The sequence below is a fragment of the Pseudopodoces humilis genome, chromosome 3 (genome assembly GCF_049639895.1).
Source record: "Pseudopodoces humilis isolate 2021_Gansu_Grassland_sample_001 chromosome 3, ASM4963989v1, whole genome shotgun sequence".
Lineage (NCBI taxonomy): Eukaryota > Metazoa > Chordata > Aves > Passeriformes > Paridae > Pseudopodoces > Pseudopodoces humilis.
Window position 1 is genome coordinate 87,991,272 of NC_142202.1, and position 12,870 is coordinate 88,004,141.

The window sequence follows — 12,870 nt, forward strand, 5'->3', positions numbered from 1 at the left end:
TCGAAAAGCTATTCTAGGCATATTTAAGTAATCTAGCAAATTCAAACAGTCCTAATTTTGTGATAATGTAAGCATGAAACATATCCATTTTGTTCACATTTCAAATGAGTTTTTCCATCCTATGACAAGACAGAGAGAAATTTCAAGTATTAATGCATTGCAAATCTTTACAGAGAAGTTAGCAAATGCTGAAGAAAAGAGCAGTAGCATGGTGTGCATTCCTAACATGCATTCCAGAATACAGGGCAGTAGGTTTCTGCTTGTAGCCTGTGGTTTTATTCTTACAACTCAGTCACTAATCTATTGGCTGACATCAAACAAATCTGTTCCACTCTTTGAGATTTCATTGCTGCATATTAAAAAAAAAGTAAAACACATCTATATCCTTTGTGAAGTTAAGATCTAATGATAAAAATCGCTGTATAATAAGCTGCTGTTTATGGATGCTGAGGGATTTTATTTGGATTTTCTTTTTTCTCACATATTTATTTAAAGGTAGAATGGATTACCAGACATGCCTGAGTAGGGATGACTGTGTTATTATCTAAATGAATTTATGATACTTGGGCTTGTCTAAATAAAGACCAAAAATAAAGAACTTATCAAAAGTAAAGAACTTGTCAGTATCAAGCAGCCTTTAAGGATTATTTTAGTTGCACTTGTGTTTAATCTTCCACATTTTTCCTCTGGTAAAGGATCAAAACAATAGAAATTATGTGTACAAAGCAGTGAGAATATGTGTACACCAGGCATTTGCAATGGAAGTTTACAATGCTAAATGGATGGCTAATTGCTTGAAGATGGTCACACTGACACAGACCTCACTGTTCTTTTATTTTCATTAGATGAGCATTCTTTTTAATTAACTTTGCCACTTCACTTAAACTTTTGTTCTTTGTGGGCTGGACCATTGTAATATGTGATATAAGAGGTTATTTAGAAAAAGAAATATGCAGACTTCAGAAATCTTTCTGAAAATCAGGGACAAGGCAGGGGCAGAGGGCAGGCTTTGCTATGTTAGGTCTCTACTACAGTATCCACTCAGAGTACAAAGCATCAAGGCTATGAGTTTTTTTCCCCCAAGACAGAATCTTAAATGAGCTGATTTTCTGTTATCTGAGAAACTTAACTTTATACACTCTGATTTACTGAGATAATTTCCAGCAGCTGAAATATGAGTAGGAATAATAAATCAAATTCAAAGAATACTTTACATTTCAAAAATTGGTTGGAAAACACAATAGTGGAAGTATTTTCTCCAAAACTGTCCTTATTTCAAGTACCTAAAAAGAACATCACTGACTATCTGCCAATATGCCCATTGTTTAATAAGGAGAAACTTCTGTTTACTGAATTCATAATTTATAATGAAATAGTGCAAATCAGATGGTCTTCAAAACAGCAGGCACTGCTTCTGGCTCCCTGTATTCAAAATCAAAATATTATGCTAACTTTAGACTTTTCAAGAAGGAATGCAGTTCAAAATACCTTGACAACATGGCTCCTTTTAACCTAAAATTAGAAATAAAAGTAAATATTTTTCAAACTCATTTGAATAGTCTAGGGGTCTAGATCATATTTTAGAAGGTGATAATAGAAAATGCTATTCAAATATCTCAGACTTTTAAAGAAGGATTCAAAAATAAGTGTTACATACTTACAAGGTAGAACTAATTTAGCACATTTCAACCCCATGCATTGGAGTACAGTGAAAAGTCAATGAATTAGTATTGACTGATTTAGCTGTGAACCAGCAGTAACCATTAGAAAGGTGGGATTTATTAATATGTGAGCATCAGCTGCAGATGTGGATGTGCTGCCTTAAGATGAGTTAGTAAACACACTGGTTTTGTGCTGCTCACACAGAAATCACTGCACTGCAGTGAATTTATAAATATCATTAGGGGCACAATACTATATCCATTTATGTCAATACAATGTTCCCAGCAACTTCAGAGGTGAAAACTGAGACTCTAAATTTCATAATGAGTCTCCAGACAGGAGGATGAAATAGTAAGACTTTAGACACAGGAGCAGAGACACAAAGCTCAAGGCATAACCTGGAATAATCATGCTATGGCAGCTGCATACAACCAACCAGACGGTGATATATATAAAAAGGTACCATTTGAGACTATGGTACATCTTGATGTGTTTTCTCCAGGAGTAAATTTGTCCTTGCCAATGCTGAAGTAATTTCTATGATTAGAAATGTGTGCTTCTAGTGTACAGATTGCAGTGGGCTTTAAAATATTTTAACCCTTTCATATGTGTATGGCCTAACATAAAAATTCACCTATTCGAACAAAAAAACATTTATGAGATTCCTGTTATTGTCCTTTACCATTTATCCAGCTAAAAGAAATGGAAAATTTGACAATCCGTATAAATACATTAATTTTTTTCAGAAACATTTTTAAAGTTGGTTGTGTAACTTTTGTGAAATATTATATAAAATATGCAACATTGTTTTTGTTAGAAGCCATACCCCAGAAACCCAATTAGGTTGACTTTGCTGAGCAGAGTTTCCTATGCAGAGTACATGTAGTCAGTAAACCTTAACATGCTTCCCAATCACATTCTCTTTTACAACACATGAAAATTGAATTTGAAACCAGTTCTACAGAAACAGAAGAGATCTGTTTTTAAGAATCTGTCAACAACTATTGTCCTATTCTGCATTTGCTGCAATAATGTTTATGTAAATTTCCTTTCTAAATATAAAACCAGTGTTTTTGAAAATCATCCTTTTTTAAATTGAATTTTTTTTGCTGATAATACTGATAGCATTTTATCAGATCTCATCACAGAAAGAAACTGAAGAATTCAGTTATTAAACATTCAGTAGTGTTTGCTTTAAGGTTAGTTTACTTTAACTTTACATTCTTCTTTATCTCTGAGGTTCAATACCAGAGTTTGCTCTAACGCACTTTACAAGTAGTGATAACTACATCACAGTGTAATTTTTCTGCTCAGAGGTATGCAGCCTTTCATATCTTATTCCATTTCTGTTCCCCCTGTAGGTCAGGAAAAGGAAATTTCAGCCCAGGTTGTTCAGCATCATTCAACATTGATGCCATTTGTCCAACAGTCCTCCGTGCTAGAGAGACTGTATGTCAACCACAGTTAGCACTTCAAATTTATCAATACCCACTTGAATATTTTTTTTCTTTTTTTTTCTCGGTATATATTTCAAACACTAGTCAAGAAAGCAAACAGAAGCGGGACATTAGTAGATGAAACTTACATCTTTTTGTTCCTGGGTAGTTCAATAGCCATGAAACTGGAATTAGTAGTGTCCAGAGATTTTCATCCTTTATGGAAGTATGACCATCTCTTTCACCTTACCTTTGCCATGCGGGGTTTGAGTACTCCGTGACCAAGAGTATAAACAGCAATGGGATCTTCTGTTTCCCTACAGCTACATGTTCCCTGTGGGCAGTCCTGAAGGTTACTGCATGATTGAAGTGGCTGCAGACAGAAACCCTCCTGTACAGCACAGGCTTTCCTTCTCGCATCGAGTATCTCAGGTGAGTTTGCAAAACATCAAAAAATAGCTATTTGCTTTGAACATTTCATCAGCATATGCACTACAGTTGTTTTCAAAGGAGAATAACTCTTAACACTCTAACTTCTTCTAAAGGAGGAAATGCAATTCTTCTTCAGATATCATTATATGTACTTAAGTTTCTTTCTAACAGGTATTTTCACATCCGGCAACCGCAACATATCAATTAATTTCTTACTTTATTAGGCTGAAGCTTCTATTCCTGCAGCACAAAGTCCATAAAAAGGACATGGATGCTATGATAGTTATAAAAATGTATGTTAGCAGTGTCATTTACCGAAGGCCAAGGGGTTATTAGAAACAATTCAGATACTATTAAGCAGTAGTTCTAGTTACTTTTTAGTTGCAAGCCACATTATCTAGTGGAGGACAGTTATGAATCATCAGTGATTTAATCTGGTGTCAGTATTTTTACTAGGAGTCTGCTTCTGAATAATATTGGAAAAACAACTGTATGCATTTTGAAACTGATACCAGAAGACTCATTCTGAATGGACAAGAGGTCACCTTTCCCAAATCTTGAATTTTTCAGTTATTCTTTGTCTTCATTTTATTGTCTTTGTTATGCATTCTCTCATTGCAAGATTATTTCTGCATGAAACATTTAAAATATTTTTAGTCAAGAACCTGAACTGTGATTGACAGCTTGTTTTATAAGTTTGTTCACTAGAAGACAGGCCAGTTATCTGTAGAGATGCTAATCTTGATGTGAATCTTGATGTGCATCTCCTAGTATGCACTGCTGGTTTGTAAGAGAATTTCTTCCCTTGTGTGGTATGTACTATGAATATCAAATCCTCATGACTAACTATTACACTTTACAGATCTGCTCCTAATCTCCCAGAACCTCTATTTACACAGTACACAATCAAAGTGAGAAAAAAAAACATTTCTTATCTTTAAGAGGACTAATGAATATCTTCCCATTATTGCCCAAGATAATCCTTTTTACCACTCAGTCGCAAAGTGAAGAAGGATATTTTCAAATTAGTATTTGAAAGGTTAAACATGAGTATTGCATAAGTTATTGATATAATGCTATATTAAGCCTTTTATGTTATTAACAAGACTTACTGTAATTCTTTCTTTGTGCCTCCATAAAATATATTCTGGTTAAGTCACTTAAATTCAGAACAGGACCTTTACGGAAAGAATGTGTATTATGGTTAGTAACATGAGCTTGTACATCAAATACATTATGATAAAATCCAGTGATGCTAAAAATTGAGCAAAACCTACTGAAGTTTCTCTGTGATACACTGGGTATACCCCCAAGGTTAGTGCTTCTGTAAAATAAGCTAAATAATAAAGGAGATTGTGTTGCAAGGGGAGTGTTAAAAACACTGTTCTTAATCACAGAAACTTTATAATGCAGTCCAAAGCTTTGCTTAATTCCTGAAAGAGATTCACAAGCAGAGAGAAAATGTCTGCAAACATTACTTACAAATCTTCTCTATCACTGTGGTATTTCACAGCCTTGTTTGAAAGGAGATAAAGTCAAGTGATCTGAAATGAATTCAGCAAGTGCAGAGCCAATGTCTTTGAATTCCTTTGATATGAAAAATCTGATTTAATTTTATCCATGCTCTAAAAGAAGTAGGTGTTTTTCTTTTTCCCTTCAGAATGAAAGACACTAAGTAGAAGAATATCTGGCAGTATTCACATTCATTGTATCGCCAAATTTCACTTGAAATTGTCAGCAACATAGCTCCAAGACTGACAAAAGCAACAGTGTAAACAGCAAAGCAAAACCCATATGGGTGTGTGAATTCCAGATAAATCAATGGGATGTTTTCCTCCTGTTTCTACTTCTTTACAGGCATCTGAATATGATAGTGAAGGGCCTCTTCACTGTAAACACTTCACGTTACACCTTCACATGTTTTACATATGTTGTGATATATTTCTGATTCCATTGGTTTATTCCTGCTTGACTTGAATGGGCTAGGTGTCACCCTCTTTCTGGAACAATGGTATGGTACCAATAGGTGCATCACTGTGTGATAAAACTAAGGGGTTTTTTTTCAATTCCTAAGAATTGGCAGGCACTTAGCAAATAAACTTAGGAATGATGAAGTCCCATCAGTCAGAATTCCAGAAGGTCAGGAATTAGCTTAAGGAGTGGAATTCAGAGTGTTAAATGAGTCACAGATCCTTTATATATGATGATTAAGGGCTTGAATCCTAGGTCAGGCAATAGAGGAATTACCATAGTGAACACTAATATGATTTGTTCAGACCCTGTGTGAGAAAGTTGTGTTTTTTTCTTTGCACCTTTATAAGGATGCTCCAGGCTTTTGAAAATTTGAAAATTTCCTTTTGTTTTTCCCCTTGGGCTTCAGTATAGCAGTCTGTTTTCTGTCATTCATAAAAAAACTAAAATCTTTTTTCTGTATTCCCCTTATCTTGGGGCCCCATAAGTCCCAGGTCCTAAAGGAAATATCTTCAAGTCTACAGCTTTTCCTGTGTTCCTGCACCAAACTTCAGCCATGAATGTGCAACTCATAGGATGAAGGCATCTATGTTAAAAATTTACCATGTTCACTGTGGTTAAGACTGTTAATTCCAATTTGTGTTTTATCTCTTATGTATTTGAAAATATGAAAACACATTAAACCATGCTCTTTGTAAGGATTATTAAAAAAAAAATAGAGAATAACGTTTTTTGAAAAAATCGTTTCAGAAAGTATCAGAGGTTTTTGCCATATTCAAGAAATTATTGTTTCCTTTATCAGTATCTATTATTCTTTCATTGTTTACAAAAACACCAGAAATCACATTTTTTCTGACAAACATCATTTTGTTTCTGCAGGTCACCTTTGGATCAATTTTCCTTGGAAAGGTTCCTGCTCATGAGGAGGTTCATCAATGTGCTGGGCAGATATATGGCTATAAAGGATGCATTAGGGATTTTCAAGTTAACCACAAAGAGCTGTTCATCATAGATGAGGCTCTTGATGGAAGGAATGTTGAGAATTGCAATGTTCCAATATGTGATTATCATCCATGTCACAATGGTGGGACCTGCACTAGGTAAGAGGTATTTCTTTACCCATTTTATCATTCATTCTTGATGAAAAATTACTATAATTTTCTCTGTAATGAAATAATCACCAATCTTTTGTCCTGATAATTTCAAATAGAAAAAGCGACATCTTCATTCCAGACAAAGAGATGTTATACTTTATTTGCTTGCATGAAAAGTGATATAAAATATAATGGCATTTATATTTATATATCCACACTGAATATATATTTTGTTGAAGCCAGAATTCCTTTGCAACCAACCAGCTCAATACTGGTACAAGACTATATGTGAACCTTTGTACAGACAGTTTGGATAGAAGGCACATAAGATGTCATTCTTCTGCCTAACAACTCCATATCTTACTTAGTCATGTACCCTCACACATCTTCATGGTGTGTTCCTGGGTGCAAATGTTCATCATCATGCTATGGAAACACTAGCAAGTGACTTTCTGGTTCACCTTCAGTATATGTGAAAAGGCATTGTCAAAGAACCTTTGAAAGTTAAGGTGCATCATGCTGAAAGAGGAGTCTGAAAGAGACATGAGTTAAAAGAACAAAGGATGATGGTTCAGTTGAATGATGGTTCAGTAGGAGCACAGTAACTTTTTAAGCCATAGCAACTTGATCATTAACTTAGGAACTCAGCATTTGGAAATACATTTATGTTTAGAAATTATAGAATTTGTGAAGTAGATGCCAAATTTTTAAAAAATTGTAGTTCACTTCAAGACAAATGCTGAAAAGAACAGTCTAAGGTTCTTTTGATATTCTGGACCACTCTGTGTTTCTTAAAATAAGAAGATCTTGAAAAAAATTTTGAGGGACTTCTCTGCCTTTCTTGATTGATGCAAACACACAAACACCAAACAGGTCTTTAATCGATAGGTCCCGTGTGACTAGAGCACAAATGAAAGCAAAGCAGTTTTATGAAAACACAATTTTCCTACCAGTCTGGTGAAAATGAGTGTGTACTTTGGAGTAATGAACCTGTTTTTTCTCTCTTGGTCTTTACTGTATCTCGCATTCTACTGCTTGGCCTGTCAGCTGCCATTATGGAATGCTGTTTCATTTGAATTTGTGTCCTGAATAATTCATGAGGATTGGATTTGTTTCCTGCCTTTCTGCTTTCCAACTGCTGGCCTGGGCCCTTTTCAGAAATGCTTTTGTTTTGAAATAGGTCACTTCTTTTCTGTCCAGAGGCGTCATGGAAGTCTGGGCATGTGCAAACCAGGGATAAGTGGCTTTGCAGTAGCACTGTTTTCATGATTTTCTACAACAGCCAACTTATTTTCAGGGATCACCTCCTCCAAACCCAAGAATGATTCATCTTAATAAGCAGGAAATCAACTGTCAGCAAGCCAGAATAGATTAATAAAATACTTCTGACAAAACTCAAACATTAAAAGGAGGTATACAAGAGATAGAAGCATGGCCAGGTGATCTGAGCAGAGTACAGACAAAAAATCCAGCTACATAGATATGGAACAAGCCAAAGCCCATCTGGAGATTAATCTGGCAGGGACGTGCAGGGCAAAACCAGAAGCTTGTACAAGAATACCAGCAGCAAGAGGAAGACCTAGGAAAATGTAGGCTTGATGCTGAATGGGGAAAAACTGGTGACAAAGGATTCAGGAAAGACTGAATTGCCTTCTTTGCCTTTTCTTTATTGATAACTGGGCTCCAGGAATCCTATTCATGTCCTGTAGGAGAAAGTCTGAAGAAAGGCAGATGAGCATCAGATTAGGGAACTTTTAAATCAACTGGACATATATCCAGGGGACCTGATGGGATTCACACGAGTGATTAGGGGACAATTTAATGTCATAGCAAGATTTTTGCCAAGTGTTTTAATTGCACTGCTTAGTGGCAAAAAGAAAATAAATGTATTTTTCATTGCATTTTATTCTTCAGGTGTTTGGCAGCTGATTAGTGGGTTTGTACTGAAAGATCATGAAGTATTACAAAGCAAATATCTCTGCCATGTTTTTTAAGGAAGACTGGCGTTTATCAATGCATATTGCTGGTGCAGTTTTTAAGAACCGTTTTTTACAGTTGTTCTTAAAATAAATTTACTTGCCTTTTCTCATCATCAGAGTACAAAACTACTAGTGTAGACTTCAGCCTATTAATTACAATGATTATGCAAAAGAAATTTATTTGAAAGGAAAAGAAAATTTTGTAATTTCAATAGAAGGTGGGGATTAGAATGTACCTAGTTTGCAGACACAAAGCTTCAGGATGCAGCTGACCCTGTGTTCTGGCCATTGGTTATATCAGGTGCTCCCCTAGGGCTTGTCAGGACAGGGATTGGGAGCAGGTGGGGCATCAGGACAGACCCAGCCTTTGGGCATTGGGAATATCCCTGATTATAGTGACATGCTGAGGCAGGACTGGGACATCAGTCCACTGGTGGGAGTCCAGGATCAAGCTCAGATAGGAGAACAAGGGCCATACACAGCCCTAAATTGTCTAGGCAGGGCAATGGTGACAGAAAAACAGAGCTTCAGCATGTGTAGTGGTGACTTGGGAAGGGAGACAATGTAACCCAAAATGTGCCCCAGTTCCTCTTTCTTATCGCCTGTTTGATACACTGAGCATGATGCCCATGGTTTGGGATCTCACTGGGGTCAGCTGGGGTCAGCTGTCCTGACTGTGTCACCTTCCAACTCCTTGTGCTGCCCCAGCCTCTGCGCTGGTGTGATGGGTGAGGAGCAGAAAGGCCTTGACTGTGTTATCCAGCCAGTGTTCAGTGAAGATGTAAAACACAACCCCGTGCCAGACAGCTATTGTGTACAATATTAACTTTATCCCAGCCAAAGCCTGCACAATAGAACAAAAAATATTGGTTTCAAGAGTATTTAAACATATGTTGCATCCGATGAATGCTTCAGTAGAAACCTAAACTTTTAATTTATACAGTCATTATGTATTAGATTAAAAACCAAAACAGTCTTCTGTGTAAATACTCTACTCCTTTAAAAAGCACTTTTTCAAATTCCCTAGCTCTTTTACTGCACTTATACTAATGTAGAATTCCAGAGATTTGTTAATTTCAAAGGGGAAAAAAATGACAACTATTCAGTAAATTTAAGAGTTTGATGCCACATAGTTCTGCAGATTTCAAAGCTCAAATCACACAAATTTCCAACACAAATTGGATGTGTTTGAAATAGGCATGGAAAGATTAACCTAGGAAGCTCTTAATATTCTGTGTGGCCCCCTGATCTTATAAGCCAGATGTTGCAAACCAAGCCTAGTGTTAATTAAAAAGATACATCTGTGTGTGGGAAATAAACTCACAAAATTACCTCACCAATGATTTGACAATTATGTCAGCCACTACACTAGTAGCAGTTGATTAATGCATTTGTTTTAAATTGTATAAAGACTCAAAAAATGTAAACAGACACAAACTTAGCTTTTATAGTGTAGAGTACAATCTCAAAGTTAATTGCTCCCACAAACAATCATGTTTGCAGTGTCTCACACTATTCTCACAGTGCTTATTCTTGCTGTTGTTATTCCCCATGTATCGATGCAGCAGATGGGTCCATTAATGTTAATCAATTAAACAAGACTGAAAAATCAAACTCAATTAGCAATAAATTTCAATAGAGAGACACTTATCTTCAGATTTCGACTGCCATGTATGCTGTAATGAACAAAAATATATGAGGAACTTAAATTTTCAATTTTCCTCTCCTGACAATGTAAGAGATACATTCCTAGACATGTAGGTCTCATTCAAATAGTACCTTTTTAGCTATAAATAGAAAAACACTAATTTTAAAACATACTTCAGAAATTGTCTGTTTTCTGCATTCTGGGAAATCATGCAATTCCCCTTAAGCCACTAAGAACAGATCACTAAATGTGCATTTCTATCCAAACTCTTTTCTAAAGTTCATCTGATAACACTTTGAATGTCTTTTAGAAAAAAAAAGCTCACGAGTTCAAGGTTAGGTTAGTTTGTAAGTCCAAGATATTTTATAAATTGTGTTGAACTTGGTTAAGTGATAGACAATCTTCTGATGTAGATGCTGAGGAGACCAGGTGAAGTGAATTAATAAATTTTGCGGTGTCCTTTTAGTACATCTCCTGAATATTAATTAAACAGTAGAATGAGTAATTACAAATGTGTATTTTTAGGGGAAAAAATAAAGAGCTTAAACTGTAGACCTTGGAAACACTAAAATGTTATTTTCAACATTTTTTACATCTCATTTCAAAGGCTAGTCCTGGTGATCCATTCCCAGCCATGTTCCAACAATGCATTTACGCTTGCTTGTGCCCATAAGCCAAAACTACATGTTATGGCAGGTTTCAGCTGAAGGTATTAATCTAAAGATAGGCTTGCATGAGTTTATTAATTCTTTTCTCACATGTCTAACACAGAGCTGCAGTCTGCTTCCAGCTTGCGAAATCTGCTTTTGTGTGTTTCTTGACCTAAAGATAGAATGGTTACCCTAGAATAAGTGTCCATTTTCAAACTAAGGAACACTGAAGCATTTCTCCAAAATTAGCAAGAGCATTGCAGGCTAAATTTTTAGAATTGCTCATGGATTTTCTCTTACTGCTTTAGATGTAGGTGTTTCTGAATAAGAAAGGCACCAGCTAGTCAAAAATATCAGAATTGATCATATATCAAGAAACTTTTTATAGATGAGTTTTGTAGACTAAGGACTCAGACCAACCTGTTATCTAGAATATCACTTCATTGTTTTTTTACAAATCTAAATCCTAGTTAGCATCACTAACATCCATATTAAGTTTAGAACTAATATTTTATGTTCCACTGTATTCAAGTTTTGCCGAAAGATAAACTAAAGGGATTAGTTGATTTCCAAATGAAGAAAATTTTCAGATGGGAGTGTTTTATTCTCACACCTTTTCAGAATTTGCAACAAATGCCCTTACACAGTGCTGATTTTTATAAAGATAACCTCTTTCCTTTCAAAGGGAAAGGAATTTTCCTCTCAATACCAAAGGTTCTCACATTTTACAACTCCAGAAACTGATGTTGCTGTGATGATGATTGATGATTATGCTGATTTATGCTTACACACACCATTATTTAGGAAGAGTACTTCGGGGACTTGATTTTTTGGGGTCCTGTTCTTCTAATGAGATTAAATATTATAGTGGGAGTTTGGTACTTATGAAAGAGATTCACAATTGGGAACCTATTGTTTTTCCGTTGCTTGCTTCAAATTTGATTTTGGAGAAGAAAAAAATTAATTTAAATTTATTTCCAAGCTGTTTTCTTTTTCTGGAAGAGAGATTGTTCATCCTTTTAGATTCCTCATGATCTTTGGAAAACTTAATGCCATTCTTATTAAGAAAAAGAAATCATACTTGAGGAGGATGAAAGATGGTTCCATAGTGGCCAAAAATCCTGTTGGATGTGTGTTTGTTGCATCATATTCCCATAAGAAAGTCAAACAAGCAAAAGAGAAAATTTAATTTTAAATTTTCCTAGCACTAAGAATTAACAGATAGAGAATTCATTTACCTAGAATGACCTTTCTAGTAGAAGGAATTAGTTTGGCTTAAGTTCCATACAAAAAACTCTGCACAATTTTATTTTGAATAAAATCTGCATTTCTCCTACATTATTTTTACTTAAATCAGAACAGAAAACTAAAATGTAATGCCTTCTAGCCCTTGAAGATTAGACAGTAAATTGTTCTAATCTACAGTTTTGTTAGGGTATCTGTTTCAAGACTTTTTGAACAAGGTGTGTTTAACTCAGCATCAGAAACAGATTCCCGTTTTATCAGATTTAATTTATTGGGCATTGTATTGCTCAGATTATAGTAGTATGAAGGAGAGACAAAGAAATTAAAGCCATGTTCCATTCCACTGACAGCATTAAGTGATGATGTTTTAGATTTTAAACAAAACATCTGTATGACCTCAAGAAATTTTATGATGATAATATATAGGGACATAGCAAAATATAAAATCATTAATTTTATTGGATATACTAGCATTGAGCATTTGTTCTTTTTAAATAAGCATTTTTAAAATATGGAGCTTCTTTACTAATGATTAAAATGAGGTACTCTCTTCAGAATTTGTGTGCTTCAGAACAGAATTTTATCTTAGAAATATTGTTGCAATAACAAATTCTGGCAATTGAAAAATAATCAAAATAACCAAGTTAGAAAATTGATATTCAGACCATAAAGCATTCTGCTTTTAATTTAGGCAGTATTGTGGTGATTCTATTAAAAATGTTTGTGGGAAAATCAATTTTTTATGCTCTCAGA